General features: G+C 44.4%; 1 protein-coding gene across 4 annotated transcripts in view; it reads left to right on the top strand.

Annotated features, from left to right (window-relative positions):
• Window positions 1-16356, top strand: part of LOC126175808 (complexin) — a 747913-nt gene that overhangs the window by 672926 nt on the left and 58631 nt on the right. The window lies entirely within an intron of this gene.

The raw sequence follows: 16356 nt of genomic DNA, 5'->3' as shown, positions 1-16356 counted from the left end.
CATTTGTGTCGCTCAGTGATGTTTGGATATCGGCTCACTGACGCAACTTTTTAGATGCAAATTGAACACTGAGATCTAGTAAAGTAGATCTGAGATGCATGCGAACCAAATGCCTCTCAAGTGTTCGGAGCACGTGCTAACGCTATAACCTTATACGATACTATATTACAATCTTCAAGTTTTTCGGCAATTTAGTGAAGCCATTTCCTAGTTGTATAGCTTGTTACTCCTTCGATAAAAAAGAAAAAAAAACACACACACCCAAAGAAAAAGAATCAAGGAATCGCTTTTCTCCCATTCGTAGTTGGAATGAAAGACTTAAAAAAATAGCGAACAAGTTCATTCTCTCTCTCTCTCTTTCTTTGTTCGTTTCAACAGTGAACCGACTTTTGACACAGACCTAAGGAGGACTTCACGACTGATGACTTGGGGAACTCAAGTTCAAATATCTGTTTACGAATTTTGCTTCGAAATTTCAGTCGATACTCTGAACCTCTCCAGGAAAACCCTCAACAGCGGTATTACCAAAGTGCTCCCCTCGTCTTCTACAGACTGTAGAAAAAGGGAAAAAACATAGGGTTTAACGCCTCGTCAGAGTACTTCTTCAGCTGAGTGAATTTTTCTTGAGGATTCCATATCCAAACTGAAACATCTGGTTTTCATAACGTGAAGACCAATCATTCAGCTCACAAGCTTGGTTGGGATATACTGGTAAGCGGTTGTGTACCACTCCACAGATGAATCATGCGCTTACAACTCTGTTTCTTTGTTTCGTTCCAGGGATAAGTAATAGGTTAGCTTCGTCACTACAACATGTTAACCAAGGTATAAAATTTTATGCGTGAACTTGATTTCTTTTTGTTTATCGACTCTCTGCTTAAAGGCAAACACTGTTCTCTGGTGATGGCCTGCTGATGAGTCCCAGCGGGACTCATCAGCAGTAGCATCATTTTCCTGAAGATGGCGAACAGATGGATCGCCGAAATATCGAGTCAAGTTGATTTTAGGATGCGCTTTAAACTTATTTCTAGAGCCTTCCAGGACTGTCTGGAGACTGGTGAACATACACCATCGCTCGGCAACCACATGTTACAAACATTTATTGCAATTCCTTGTTACATAGCTTTACACTGAGGTGACAAAAGTCATGGAATAGCTCCTAATATCGGTCGGACCTCCTTGGGCCCGGCGTGAGGCAGAAACTGAGCGTAGCATGGACTCAACAAATGGTTGGAAGTTCCGCAGAAATGTTGAGCCATGCTGCCTCTACAGCCGTCCATAATTTCGAAAGTGTCGCCGGTGCATGATTTTGTGCACGAACTGACATCTCGATTATGTCCCACAAATGGACGATGGGATTAATGTCGGGTGATCTGGCCGGCCACATCATTCCTTCGAACTGTACAGAATGTTCTTCAAAGCAATCGCGAACAGTTGTGACCCAGTGACATGGCGCCTCGTTGTTTGGGAGCATAAAGTCCATGAATGGCTACAAATCCTCTCCAAGTAGCCGAAAATAATGATTTACAGTCAATTAACGGTTCATTTGGACTAGAGGACCTAGTCCACCACTTCATGTAAACTCAGCCCACAGCGTTATTCCCTCCAGCTTGCACAGTGCCATGTTGAAAACCTGCATCCATAGCTTTGGGGTCTACACCACACTTGAACCCTATCATCAACGCTTACCAACTGAAATCGGGACTCACGTGACCAGGCCACGGTCTTCCAGTCGTCGAGGGTCGGACCGATGTGGTCACAAGCCCAGCAGATGCACTGCAGGCGATGTCGGGCTGTTAGTAAAGACGCTTGGGTCGGTCGTCTGCTGTCACAGCCCACAAACGCTGAATTTTGGCGCTCACGCTGTGATGCTTGTCTGTTATCGCTGGCAGCTCTACGCAAACGCCGCTGCTCTCTGTCGTTAAGTGAATGCCATCGCCAACTGCGTTGTCCATGGAGAGACATAACGCCTGAAATTTGGTATTCTCGGCACACTCTTGACACTGTGGCTCTCGGAATATTGAATTCCTTAACGATTTCCGAAATGTAATGCCGTGTGCGTCTAGCTCCTACTAGCATTTCATGTTCAGAGTCCGTTAATTCCCGTCGTGCGGCCACAATCAAATCGCAAATCCTTTTACATGAATCACTTGAGTACAAGTGACAGCTTCGCCAATGCTCTGCCCTTTCATATCTTGTGTATGCGATACTACCGCCGTCTGATATACAGGGTGGTCGGAAATTCCCGTTACAGACTTCTAGGACTTGTAGAGGGGAGTGAGTACATCGTATTTTGAATAGGAACCCATGTCCGGAAACGTCATCCAACGAAACTAGAGAGTGTCAAAGTTATAGGCGCGGGCGTCTGTAAATGTACGTACACACGGGGTGATTCCGTGATGATGTTACAGACTTTCTAGGATGATGGAGAACGATAAATGTATTAATTTGAAGTAAGGATCCCTGTACCGGAAAGGAACCAGTCGAAATCTATAAACAAAAACCGTTCTGATACCTCTGTCAGTTGAATACATGTACCGGTTCTTGTGTTGTGACGAGTGTAGGCCTGGTAACTTTCAGTAGTGGTAGTGTGGACAAAAACTAGAAAAAATGTCCAATAAACGTGGGCTCTAAATTGCATACCTGAGGAACTATGACCATTCATCGTCTTCGCTAATGCGAAACACATCTCCTCTACTGAATAATTGTTCGTAGCTGTTAACGTACGCACTTGACAGTCCACGTTTATTGGACATTTTTTCTCGTTTTTGTCCACACTACCATCACTGAAAGTTACCAGGCCTACACTATTCGCAACACAGGAACCGGTATATGTATTGAACTGTCAGAGGTATCAGAACGGTTTTCGTTTATAACTTTCGACTCGTTAGTTTCCGGTACAGGGATCCTTACTTCAAATTAATACATTTATCGTTCCCCATCATCCTAGAAAGTCTGTAACATCATCACGGAATCATCCTGCGTATACGTACGTTTACAGACGCCCGCGCCTATAAATTTGACACTCTGTAGTCTCGTTGGATGACGTTTCCGGACATGTATTCCTACTCAAAATACAATGTACTCACTCTGTTGTGGGTTGGCAGGAGAGCCAACACCGGTTTTGAGAGGAAGCCGAAAGGCACGCGTTTTAGCTCACGCAGGCTGGCGTGAGGTCTGGAACAGGACAAGGAAATTAGACTTTAGCAAAAAACGTACGTAGCTGCTGGAATACTTAACTTTAATCCATAAATGGTGAACATCGCTCTTGAGGGTACATTATTCATAATCTCAATAGTAACTGGTAATGTCGCCTTGCTAGGTCGTAGCAAATGACGTAGCTGAAGGCTATGCTAACTATCGTCTCGGCAAATGAGAGCGTATTTTGTCAGTGAACCATCGCTAGCAAAGTCGGCTGTACAACTGGGCGAGTGCTAGGAAGTCTCTCTAGACCTGCCGTGTGGCGGCGCTCGGTCTGCAATCACTGATAGTGGCGACACGCGGGTCCGACGTATGCTAGCGCACCGCGGCCGATTTAAAGGCTACCACCTAGTCTGGCTGTGACACCACACACTCCCCTCTACAAGTCATAGAAGTCTGTAACGGGAATTTCCGACCATCCTGTATGTACATATCGCTGTCTCTTGGCTTTTTGTGACCTCAGTGTAAAGCGCAGGACATCTTCTTGTCATTTTTTTTTAACAGTGGACACCGACGCTGGGCATCTAGAAGACGACGCCTGGATGATCTCCTGCCGGCGCTTCATCAGGAATGGACAACTCAACTGGGGTCAAATTGACTCTAGTAGGGAGTCCGTGATTATGAGATGCGACTCCCTAACGGAGTCAGGTTGACCTCGTTGTAGTGAACACAGCGATCGCCTCCGGAGGACACGTCGCTGCCTACAGATGAGGCACACCGAGCCAACATACCAGCCACTGCGCCTGCTTGCTGCATACTTACTGTGTATACACTAATTTTTTATCAAATAATTCCAATCCTTTCTCTTCCGTGCGAAGTATGAGTGTTGTGTCTTAAGCATAACTACATGGTGGGCAAAAGAAAACTGACCCAGAAAATACTTCATGCATGTCACTTAACATCATCCACACCTGGGGCAGATGATGTAAGCTTGGTTCCCTTTATTAAGGTGCACGAATTATTTTCCGAAACGGCTTTGTTTTGCCCGTCCTGTATATCGTGCATGTGGTTGTCATGAGTGTGTGTTGACTGCAATACGGTATCTGCGCATAGCTTACCCCTCTCGAACAGCAACGTAGGCGTGTCGAGATAACAGATCCACCCAAAGGACGAATTATCGCTATTTTATGACTTTTCGTCAACGTGAAAATAGATTGTCAGTATTTTACGCCCATCAAAAAGTAAAGTGAATTGGACGTCTCATAGCGTAGTGGGATTCGAGAAAGTGGCGCCGGCTGTTTGGAATCCGTTCGCTGCCTATTCAACCAGAGCAACTCGCACTCTGTCTGAAATGGCGCGAAAGCCCAACCTCTCGAAAAATCCTGCTCCTTGACCAGCATTACAGCCTTCCTTCCACACGGACCCACTGCACATCCCCAGGCTTTGCGAATTCAAAGTAACTTCAGAAATTTGTTATAACATTTGGACTTCATAGCCACCCAGTGCTGTAACTGCAGAATGCTTGGCCTCTTTGTCGCTCACGGGCGTTCTTAGTAGTTTACCCCGCCTTCTACAGCTAACAACACTATTATAACTTGTTGGATAATGAGCCCTTTGACTGGTTTGATGCGAACCGCCACGACTGTCTCTTCTGCTCCTACCTCATCTCACACAGGAACGGCACCTACCCACTCCCCATTTCTTCCAAATTTATGGTATCTACAGAGCCTGACCAGAAACGAAAGTAACAGAAGTGAGACCAGCACATGGCCAAGCATTTAGAAAAAAGTGCATTTTGGCCGCGGATCGGGGCGGCATGACCCATCCATGTCAGCGTGGTTTCCAGGCAGTGGCTGGCGCAAGGGTACCGAATGGTAATCCGAGGGTCGTAGGGTCGAGTCCCCATAAATAAACTTTTTTTTCTTTTACAATGTTCACTTTTTACGTTACTCACATTGCATATTAACCGAAACGGTGCTCAATATATTTATTCTCATTTTCATAAAAGGTATCAAAAGGAAGGGCATAGGAAAATTTGCGAGTGCAGATAAATTTCCGGGAAGGGATTGTATTTACAGCGTCTGAGAGGAATCAGCAAATAACTTTCCAAGAAGGGATTGTAATTCAAGCTACAGGACTTCGTTACGCGTGGTCTGCTGCCAGACTGTCCGATGAGAGAGTACCTTTTACAAATGTAAACCACTTTTGCTTTTCTATACAAAGCTTAAAAGAGCGATGTAACTGTAAAAATGCGACGTTTATACCGCACGCAAGATGTCCAGAAAATTACTACTGCACCGGTTTTTAAGATGAATATCACGATAGCACGTGTAAATCATTAACTGTAACGTAATAAAAGTATGTAATTTTAAATACGAAGTTTTCGTGTGCGCCTCACTGTTCCTTCCCAGAAATTTATGAAAATATTAAAATTTATGAAAATATTTATAAGTACAAAATATTCAACATTATTTCAGTTTTTTGCAGTTTAAGTAAGGTAAAAATTTAAAATAAAAGAACTTTCCAAGTAGAGACCTGACCACACGACCCCCGGATTACTGTTCCGTATTCATCCCGCTACACCAAGCGCTGCCTGGAAAGAGGCCAAGATAAATGGCACATGACTGTCCTGACCCTAGCCAAAAAATTCTATTTTTTTCTTCGCTATCTGGAACTCCCACTTCCGTCACTGTCATTTGTGGTAAAGTCTTGCCTCTACTATAAATTTTAACGACATCAGTGATAACGGAAAGATGCGTTTCCCTTGTTAGAGCAGGATTTACACCTAACGTCTTCATTTATTTCTCGGATATATACAATATCTGTGTCTTCGACACCGCTGCAGCCGGAAAAAGATCCTGCAAGAACGGGACCAACGACGACTGAAAAGAATCGTTCAACGTGACAGATGTTCAGCCCTTCCTCAAATTGTTGTAGATTTCAAAGTTGGGCGATCAGCATGTGTCAGCGTGCGAAACGTTCAACGAAGTATCATCGACATGGTCTTTCGAAGCCGAAGGCCCACTAGTGTCTCCTTGGTGACTGCACGACACAAAGCTTTACGCCTCTCCTGGGCCCGTCCACACCGACATTGGACTGTTGATGGCTGGAAACATGTTGCCTGGTCGCACGAGTCTCGTTTCACTTTGTATCGAGCGGATGGACGTGTAGGGGTATGGAGACAACCTCACGAATCCATGGACCCTGCATTTCAGCAGGGGACTGTTCATGCTGGTGGAGGCTCTGTAGTAGTGTCGGGCGTGTGCAGTTGGAGTGATATGGTTCCCCTGATACGTCTAGATAGGACAGTGACACGTGACATGTACTAAGCATTCTGTCTTTCCACCAGCATCCATTCATGTCCATTGTGCATTCCGACGGACTTCGGCAATTCCATCAGGACAATGCGACACCCCATTCATCCAGAATTGCTGCAGAACGGCTCCAGGAACACTCTACTGAGTTTAAACACTCCCGCTGCCCACCGAACAACCCAGAAATGAACATAATTGAGCATATCTGGGATGCCTTGCAACGTGCTGTTCAGAAGAGATCTCCAGACCCTCGTACTCTTACAGATTTATAGACAGCCCTGTAGAATTCTTGGTGTCAGTTCCCTCCAGCACTACTTGAGACATTAGTCGAGTCCATGCCGCGTCGTGTCCCGGCACTTCTGAACGCTCGTGGGGGCCCTACACAATATTGGTTGGTGGAGCAATTTCTTTGACTCTTCAGTGTACGTTGTTCGCCATTGGAACAAGTGCGCAAATCATGCTGGACGAGGTTTGATTCCAGGGTCGAAAAGGTTAAAGTAATAATAATTACGTGTTACTTACCGAATAATTTCTCCTCTTCTGAATTCTACGGAACTTCATGAAAGATAAACAACTGGGGTAGTTAAGACATTGTAAATTTCGCCGCTATGTTGAGAACCACTCTAGAAAAATTGCCTGTGTTCCTTGTAGGTAAACGTAATTCGCAAAGCACTCTGTCGTGTTTTGTGCTTCGAATTATGAATATTTAAGGAGCAGCCATCTCCCCTTTTGAAATATAGAGCCGTGAGGCAGGTCTCCCCTCCAGCGACCGTCCCCCCCCCCCCCCCGCCCCCCTTGCGGGTACTACTGTATTACCTGGGCTAACTTCGTCCCTGCTCTACATTTAATACAATAAACTTCAAGTGCTCCTGGAGCGCGGCCACGTTAACTCGTAAAGGTTTGGCTGAATTCGCGGGATTGCCCGTCTAACTCGCATAAGCGTGCCGCTCAAGGCCGTTATTACGAGCAGATGACACGCGAAGATTAAACCTGCCCACGGGGCCCTGAAATTAGCCGCGTATCAGAGCTCGGCCCGTGGGGGCGAGTGCAGTAATATCCGCGGAACATAACCACCTCCCTCTTAGACTCCCCTCCCCGCCCACATAATTACACAGGAGCGGCCATAACGTTCATTCTTCACGAGGGCTCGCATTGCGGTACAGAGGCACTCGTCGGCGCTCTGGCGTCCTCTTCTCCGCCTCACACCTCAAGCGAGCACCGCAGTTTGAGGTGTAATTATCTGAATATCATTGGGGCAACAGTACATTCGGAAAGTCGCTGTGCGCAGCGGTACGGGCTAAGGACGCATGGATGTAGATTACATTGTAAGTTCGAAACAAAGATGTCAGAACACAAGTTGGTAGAACTGTTTTTTTTTATAGAAACATTAATGTTTTTTTAACTCTTTCTACTGTTCCGTAACGTTTAACTGCTTGCTTCAGATGATTAAAGCTATTGAATGCGATTTGTAATGTTTACAGGTTAAATTTCTTTTTATATTATGGTGCTTCCATCTGAGGAATGTACTCTTCTAGTTCAAAATGTTTCTCGACAAGACGATAAATGCGCAGATTTACTACAGGAGTCACTTGCTGAAAATTTCCCGGAAGCGGCTGCACCTCACCATAAAGCAGTTCGTCGACTTACTAAGAAATTTCCAGAACAGGTTCATTGCTACACGGTGAATGTGCGTGTACACCACCTATACTAAATGGTTCAAATGGCTCTGAGCATTATGGGACTTAATTTCTCAGGTCATCAGTCCCCTAGAAGTTAGAACTATTTAAACCTAACTAACCTAAGGACATCACACACACCCATGTCCGAGGCAGGATTCGAACCTGCGACCGTAGAGGTCGCGCGGTTCCAGACTGTAGCGCCTAGAACCGCTCGGCCATCCCGGCCGGCGCCCTATACTAAATTAACAGAAGCTATCGGATATTTCGGACGAGGTGCAGCAAAGCCCAGCAAAACCACTGCGCAAGTTGTCACAAGAAAAAGATATCAGACTTCCATTCGTGCATGAAGCTGTTAGAGAAATATTTAAAGTATTTCCGTTAAAAGTGACAACAACTCAAGAATTGAAAGATGCGGGTCATGAAAAAGACTTCTTTACTGCCAATGGTTTACATCTTTGATTGAGAGGAGTATCATACATATTCTTGATGTCGCTTTATACGCAGATGACATGTGAGGTACCGGTTGAGTTGTGTAGCATACCCTTAGAATGCTATAAGACAGATTCCTGGAGACCTACAGAAAAGGGAAGATATACATAAGATTATGCAAAGTTAAGAAAAATATAATATTGTGCAAGGGAAACGTCTTCTTGAATAACAAGTATTAGGCGTGCCCCAATCAAGCATCAAAATATTGGACTCACAAAACACGTGGATACATTAATGAAAGGCTTTGGCAGATTAAAACTGTGTGGCGGACCGAGACTTGAACTCGGGACTTTTGCCTTTCACTGGCAAGCGCTCTACCATCCGAGCTACCCATGCACGACTCACGACACGTCCTCACAATTTTACTTCCGCCAGTACCTCGTCTTGGTAGAGCACTTGCCCGCGAAAGGCAAAGGTCCCGAGTTCGAGTCTCAATCCGGCACACAGTTTTAAAATGCAAGGAAGTTTCAAAATCAGCGCACACTCCGCTGCAGAGTGAAAATTTCATTCTGGGAAGGCTTCATCTATCTACAGCAGAAACAAGCGGCGACTTTAATGATTTGGGTTATTACCGTACAGCGTCAACATATGAACTACCTACTGAGACAAGTGCACTGAGGTGACTAACGTCATGGGACAGCGATATGCACATATAGAGATGCGATAGTATCGTCTACACAACTTATAAAATAGCAGTGCATTGGCGGGGATGTCATTTGTACTCAGGTGATTCATGTGAATAGGTTTCCAATATAATTATGACCGCACGACAGGAATTAACACACTTTGTACGCGGAATGGTAGTTGGGCTAGAAGCACGGCACATTTCATTTCGGAAATCGTTAGGAAATTCAATATTTCGAGATTCACAGTGTCAAGAGTGTGCAGAGAATATCATATTCCAGGCATTACCTCCCACCACTGACAACACAGTGGCTGACGGCCTTCACTTAACGACTGAGAGCAGCGACGTCGTTGTGGAGTTGCCAGTGCTAACAGACAAGCAACACTGCATGAAATAACCGCATAAATCTATAGGGGACGTACTTTGAATGTATCCATTAGGACAGTGCGTAGAAATTTGGCTTTAGTGAGCTATGGCAGCTGACGACCGACGCGAATTCGTCTGCTGACAGCACGTCATCGCCTACAGCGCCTCTCAAGAGCTGGTGACCATATCGGTTGGACCCTAGACGACTGGAAACCCGCGGTCTGGTCAGATGAGTCCTGATTTCAGTTGTTAAGAGCTGATGGTAGGGTTCGAGTGTGGCGCAGACCACACGAACCCATGGACCCAAGTTTTCAACAAGGCACTGTGCAAGCAGGTAGTTACTCAATAACACTGTGCAAGCTGTTGGTGGCTGCATAATGGTGTGGGCTATGTTTACCTGGAACGCATTGGGTCCTCTGGTCCAGCTGAACCGATCAATGACTAGAAATGATAATGTTCGGCTACTTGGAGACTACTTCCAGTCATTGATGGACTTCATGTTCCCAAACATGTCACCGAGCCACAACTGTTAGCGATTGGTTTCAGCATTCTGGACAATCCGAGGGAATGATTTGGCGTCCGAGATAACCCAATATGAACCCCATCAAACATTTATTGGACATACTCGAGAAGTCAGTTTGTGCACAAAATTCCGCACCGACAACTGTTTCGCAATTATGGACGACTATCCAACTACTGTCCAAGCCACGTCGAGTTGCTGCAATACGCTAGGCAAAAGAGGTCATACTAGATATTAGGAGGTATCCCATGACTGTCATTTCAGTCTACTTGTTCCGGCCAGGTGTGTTACGTCAGGAGTCTGCTTTCGTCACGTAACCACCTGCGGAATAACAGCTTTGTGCTACAGAATGTAGCAATCCAGAGCACTGCCTTGAGGAACGGTACGTCACCATCCTTTTAACGCCCAGTACGTCAGCTGAGCGATATAACCTGGAAATCTCATCCTAAAATCAAACAGTGTCGTAATATCAAATACATCTGTAAGATGTAAATTATAATTAAATGGTGTGGCAATTAAACAAGTGATGAGCTTCAGTTATCTAAAGACAGTTATCAATAGCTATATGCAGTTAAGAGTGGAAGTGAAGAACCAAGTGACAAGGGCAGTAAGGGCAGTCAGAAGCCTGCAGAATACTGTACGATAAAACAATTTTCGACCACCGGCAGAAAATAAAAGTACGAGGGGCACTCAATAAGTAAGGCTACAGATTTTTTCTCGACCACTTTCGCCTGAAAAAATATGGAGTTTGTTGTCGGACATTGTAGAATACTCCCGCTTCAGCCACTATAGCGTCATGAAGTTTCGATACGTGGCGGCGCTTTACGTAGCATCACAATGACGTCAGTAATGGAGGTTCGTTACAAGCAGAGATCTGTCACAGAATATCTGTAGGTGGAAAAAGCAGAGCATCACAGATAATCATAGGCGTTCGCAGAGTATCTGCGAAGACCTGACAGTGAACAAAAGCACGGTGAGTCACGGGCGGAGTCATCGCAACAAGGTCGCACAAATCTGTCCATCTCCTGCGAGCCCGGTCGGCGACACCCTGCTATGACTCCTGCAATGTTGGAACGTGCAGACTCTCTCATTTGAGGTGATCGACGGATCACAACCAAACACTTCGCTGCACAACTCTCTTTTGATGTCCTCCCTCACGGCGCAACGATCAACTCTGTAGTGTATTGTGATACCTTCAGGAAATTGAAGAAACGATTTCAGCATATTCGTCGCCACAAAAATGCTAACAAACTTCTCCTTCTCCATGACAACGCATGGCCTCACTCAAGTCTGCGCTCTCGAGAAGTGCTTACAAAATTTCTTTGGAATGTTCTTCCTCATCTGCTCTGTAGTCCGGACCTCGCACATTCCGACCCATCTGTATGGCCCAACGAAGGGTGCTCTCCGCAGGGAGCAGTAGGTGAATGATGGGGAGGTTATTGATACAGCAAGACGTTGGCTCCGACGTCGACCAATAGAGTGGTTCGACGCGGACTTACAGGCCCTCCCAATAAGGAGGTGTCAGTCAGTCGCACTGAATGGAGACTATGTTGAATAATAGGGTTTTATAGCCAAAATAGTGGGGAATAACATGGTGTATTGGAATTCTGAATAAAACAAACCTACTTTCAGAAAAAAATGTGTTGCATTACTTACTGAATACCCCTCGTACATAAAACAATGGTGTGTCCTGTTATGCCTTTAAGAGGTTCCACAACGAAACATTGTCTCGAAATTTGGTAGAAAATCCGAAGAAATTCTGGTCGTATGTAAAGTACACAAGCGGTAAGACGCAGTCCATAGCTCCGCTGCGCAGTGCCGATGGTACTGTTACCGACGACTGTGCCGCTAAAGCGGAGTTATTGAACGCAGTTTTCCGAAATTCCTTCACCAGGGAAGACGAATGGCATATTCCAGAATTTGAAACACGAACAGCTGCTAGCATGAGTTTCTTAGAAGTAGATACCGTAGGGGTTGCGAAGCAACTCAAATCGCTTGATACGGGCAAGTCTTCAGGTCCAGATTGTATACCGATTAGGTTCCTTTCAGATTACGCTGATGCAATAGCTCCCTACTTAGCAATCATATACAACCGCTCGCTCACCGATAGATCTGTACCTACAGGTTGCAAAATTGCACAGGTCGCACCAGTGTTTAAGAAGGGTAGTAGGAGTAATCCATCGAACTACAGACCTATATCATTGACGTCGGTTTGCGGTAGGGTTTTGGAGCATATACTGTATTCAAACATTATGAATCACCTCGAAGGGAACGATCTATTGATACGTAATCAGCATCGTTTCAGAAAACATCGTTCTTGTGCAACGCAGCTAGCTCTTTATTCGCACGAAGTAATGGCCGCTATCGACAGGGGATCGCAAGTTGATTCCGTATTTCTAGATTTCCGGAAAGCTTTTGACACCGTTCCTCACAAGCGACTTCTAATCAAGCTGCGGACCTATGGGGTATCGTCTCAGTTGTGCGACTGGATTCGTGATTTCCTGTCAGGAAGGTCGCAGTTCGTAGTAACAGACGGCAAATCATCGAGTAAAACTGAAGTGATATCAGGTGTTCCCCAGGGAAGCGTCCTGGGACCTCTGCTGTTCCTGATCTATATAAATGACCTGGGTGACAATCTGAGCAGTTCTCTTAGGTTGTTCGCAGATGATGCTGTAATTTACCGTCTAGTAAGGTCATCCGAAGACCAGTATCAGTTGCAAAGCGATTTAGAAAAGATTGCTGTATGGTGTGTCAGGTGGCAGTTGACGCTAAATAACGAAAAGAGTGAGGTGATCCTCATGAGTTCCAAAAGAAATCCGTTGGAATCCGATTACTCGATAAATAGTACAATTCTCAAGGCTGTCAATTCCACTAAGTACCTGGGTGTTAAAATTACGAACAACTTAAGTTGGAAAGACCACATAGATAATATTGTGGGGAAGGCGAGCCAAAGGTTGCGTTTCATTGGCAGGACACTTACATCTACATCTACATCTACATCCATACTCCGCAAGCCACCTGACGGTGTGTGGCGGAGGGTACCTTCAGTACCTCTATCGGTTCTCCCTTCTATTCCAGTCTCGTATTGTTCGTGGAAAGAAGGATTGTCGGTATGCCTCTGTGTGGGCTCTAATCTCTCTGATTTTATCCTCATGGTCTCTTCGCGAGATATACGTAGGAGGGAGCAATATACTGCTTGACTCTTCGGTGAAGGTATGTTCTCGAAACTTTGACAAAAGCCCGTACCGAGCTACTGAGCGTCTCTCCTGCAGAGTCTTCCACTGGAGTTTATCTAACATCTCCGTAACACTTTCGCGATTACTAAATGATCCTGTAACGAAGCGCGCTGCTCTCCGTTGGATCTTCTCTATGTCTTGTATCAACCCTATCTGGTACGGATCCCACACTGCTGAGCAGTATTCAAGCAGTGAAGATGCAACAAGTCTATTAAAGAGACAGCTTACACTACACACGTTCGTCCTCTGTTAGAATATTGTTGCGCGGTGTGGGATCCTTACCAGGTGGGATTGACGGAGGACATCGAAAGGGTGCAAAAAAGGGCAGCTCGTTTTGTATTATCACGTAATAGGGGATAGAGTGTGGCAGATATGATACGCGAGTTGGGGTGGAAGTCATTAAAGCAAAGACGTTTTTCGTCGCGGCGAGATCTATTTACGAAGTTTCAGTCACCAACTTTCTCTTCCGAATGCGAAAATATTTTGTTGAGCCCAACCTACATAGGTAGGAATGATCATCAAAATAAAATAAGAGAAATCAGATCTCGAACAGAAAGGTTTAGATGTTTGTTTTTCCCGCGCGCTGTTCGGGAGTGGAATGGTAGAGAGATAGTATGATTGTGGTTCGATGAACCCTCTGACAAGCACTTAAATCTGAATTGCGGAGTAGACATGTAGATGTAGATGTAGACACATGCAGCAGAAACTAGGAGGAAAAAGAAAAACATAAAACGGTACTTAAGGGCAATGGAAATGAAGGTACTAAGGCAGATACAAGCAATAACCATGTACGACATAAGAGATCAGTCTGAAATAAAACATATAATAAATAGAGGAAGACAAGAAAAATAAATTGGAGGGATCATGTGGAAAGTTTGGACCTCACACGACTAGTTAAAATTTATAAACTTGAATGACTGTACAGACGACCATCCAAGAGGTGAGAGAGAAGCTGGTGTAGTACATCCTTGGGGTGAACGGAGAAACAGAGGAAACCCTGCTCAGTAGGATGAGGACAACAAGTTGTGGAATTACGCATGTGGGTGGTATGCACACCTCCTGGCTGGCTGCAACGGGTCGCCTGAGGGCGTTGCCGCTACACTATCGAGAATAATAATCTGAGGCCTGTGCAGTATTGCGACCGTATCCAGGCTATTGTCCACCGTTACAGTCAACATTTTGGCGATGGATTCGTCTTTCAGTATCATAAACCACACGCACACATCACCTCACAAACACTTCCCTCCAGGAAGCAGCTGTCAACCATATGTAATGACCTATAGTAAGTGCTCACATCAGTCTGATCGAGCTTACGTGGAACCAATCTCAAGAATCTTCCTCACACGCTGGACAGCCTGAGGAGGGTCACTGACGAAGATAGTGGCAGCATTGAGCAGCAGTGTCTCCATCGCCTTGTGTGCAGTACGTGAAGTAGAATCCAAGCGTGATACAGCGGAGAGTGAAAGAACTCTGTGTTGAATGTTATGCAGCAGCTGAGCTTTATACCGCAGATGGGCAAATATGTACACTATTGACAGACTACATTTATTGTAGCTGTTCTTTTGTTTTCGTTTCACAGTGAAGTGTTTTTCAACGCGTTTTCTCTTCTTCTCTGTTCCCCTAGAAAAGATCACACTCGTTCGTAGAAATACAGGTGGTGCAAAATATTTGTTAGATCATTTAATAGCTACCTAACAAAGAGACTAGACAGCAATCTTATTTTTGTAATATTTATATCTATGTTTGGTGAAACTCAGAACGAAAATTTCATACTATCAAAGCCGTTCAATGCGACTCTAACAATTTTTCGAGAAAATCGACTTTTAAGTTTTCGGAGTATCGTTAATAACATAAAGCAAGCATAAATTTTTGAGAGGTGATGTGGCTCTGCGATGGAGTTCCTACCTGCCAAGTGCCATGTGACTGGCTTGGTTAGGATTCTCAGCAGATGCAATTTTTCAAACGAAGCTCTACTACAATTTCTGCAATGTGTAAAATGAAAAAAGTTAATTTCTCACGTTCTTAGGGTTCCGTACCTCAGTCGGTAAAAACTGAACATTAATATGACCCCTCTGTCGTCTGTCTGTTCGACAATTTTAAAGTAGTCAAAACATACAGCCTTTTACGTCACATATTTTGTTACTCGCAAACTCATGCATCAAAACCCGTGGGATACTTTCCGTTGACTTCGAATTGCTAAAATTTGGCAAGAACCAAGATTTCACAGTACAACTAAAGGAAAAAAATCCGAAAATTGTTAATTTGTAAGTCTTCTTTCCTTTCACCCTCTTTGGGGTACGTTGGATCAATCTTTTTTTGTGCATGTGCTGTTCTTTACTGAGAGCCTAGTATTTCTTCATTCTTTCTGCTCTTCTTTTCCTCTCTTCTTCCGAGATGAGGCGTTTAGGTTTTTGTGTACATTTGTCTCGGAATCTTATGTTTTCATCTTTAGTAATTAATTTAGCTGTTCGATCGGTTAGTGATTTTTCTGAAGTATTTAGTTCTGCTAGATCTTTCTAAGTTTTTTTAAACCAGTTGGGTTCTGTTTTGCGGTTACGGAAAAAGTCAAAGATTTGTTTGGTTAATCTGTTAAAATTCATTCTGAGAAGATGCCCGTAAAAATTTGTCCTCCTTTTTCGTGTTGGATCCGAAAGTTTTTCGATTTTCTTGTATAGAGTTTCATTTTCGATGTATACTGTCTTATTATCTTTGAATTTTAGTCCTATGATTTTCCTTAAAAATTTTATTCCGTTTATCTCAAGTTTCTCCATTAAGCGTTTGAAGTTCATGTTTAGTGTTCCTGCTGTATACAGTGCTTCTGGCTTAATCGCTGTCTTGTAATGTGTAATTTTGAACCCCCGTGAAAGAGAATTTTTGCTGTATGTATCTTTTGTTACTTGGAAGGTCAGTTCAAGTTTATTTTCTCGTGATTCCACTGCTTTGGTTTCCCCAGCATTCCAACTAATCCATTCTCCGGGATATTTAA

This window comes from Schistocerca cancellata, chromosome 3 (genome assembly GCF_023864275.1).
Source record: "Schistocerca cancellata isolate TAMUIC-IGC-003103 chromosome 3, iqSchCanc2.1, whole genome shotgun sequence".
In the NCBI taxonomy this organism is placed as follows: domain Eukaryota; kingdom Metazoa; phylum Arthropoda; class Insecta; order Orthoptera; family Acrididae; genus Schistocerca; species Schistocerca cancellata.
The sequence above is the reverse complement of the archived record's forward strand: the minus strand, read 5'-3'. Positions and strand labels throughout refer to the sequence as shown.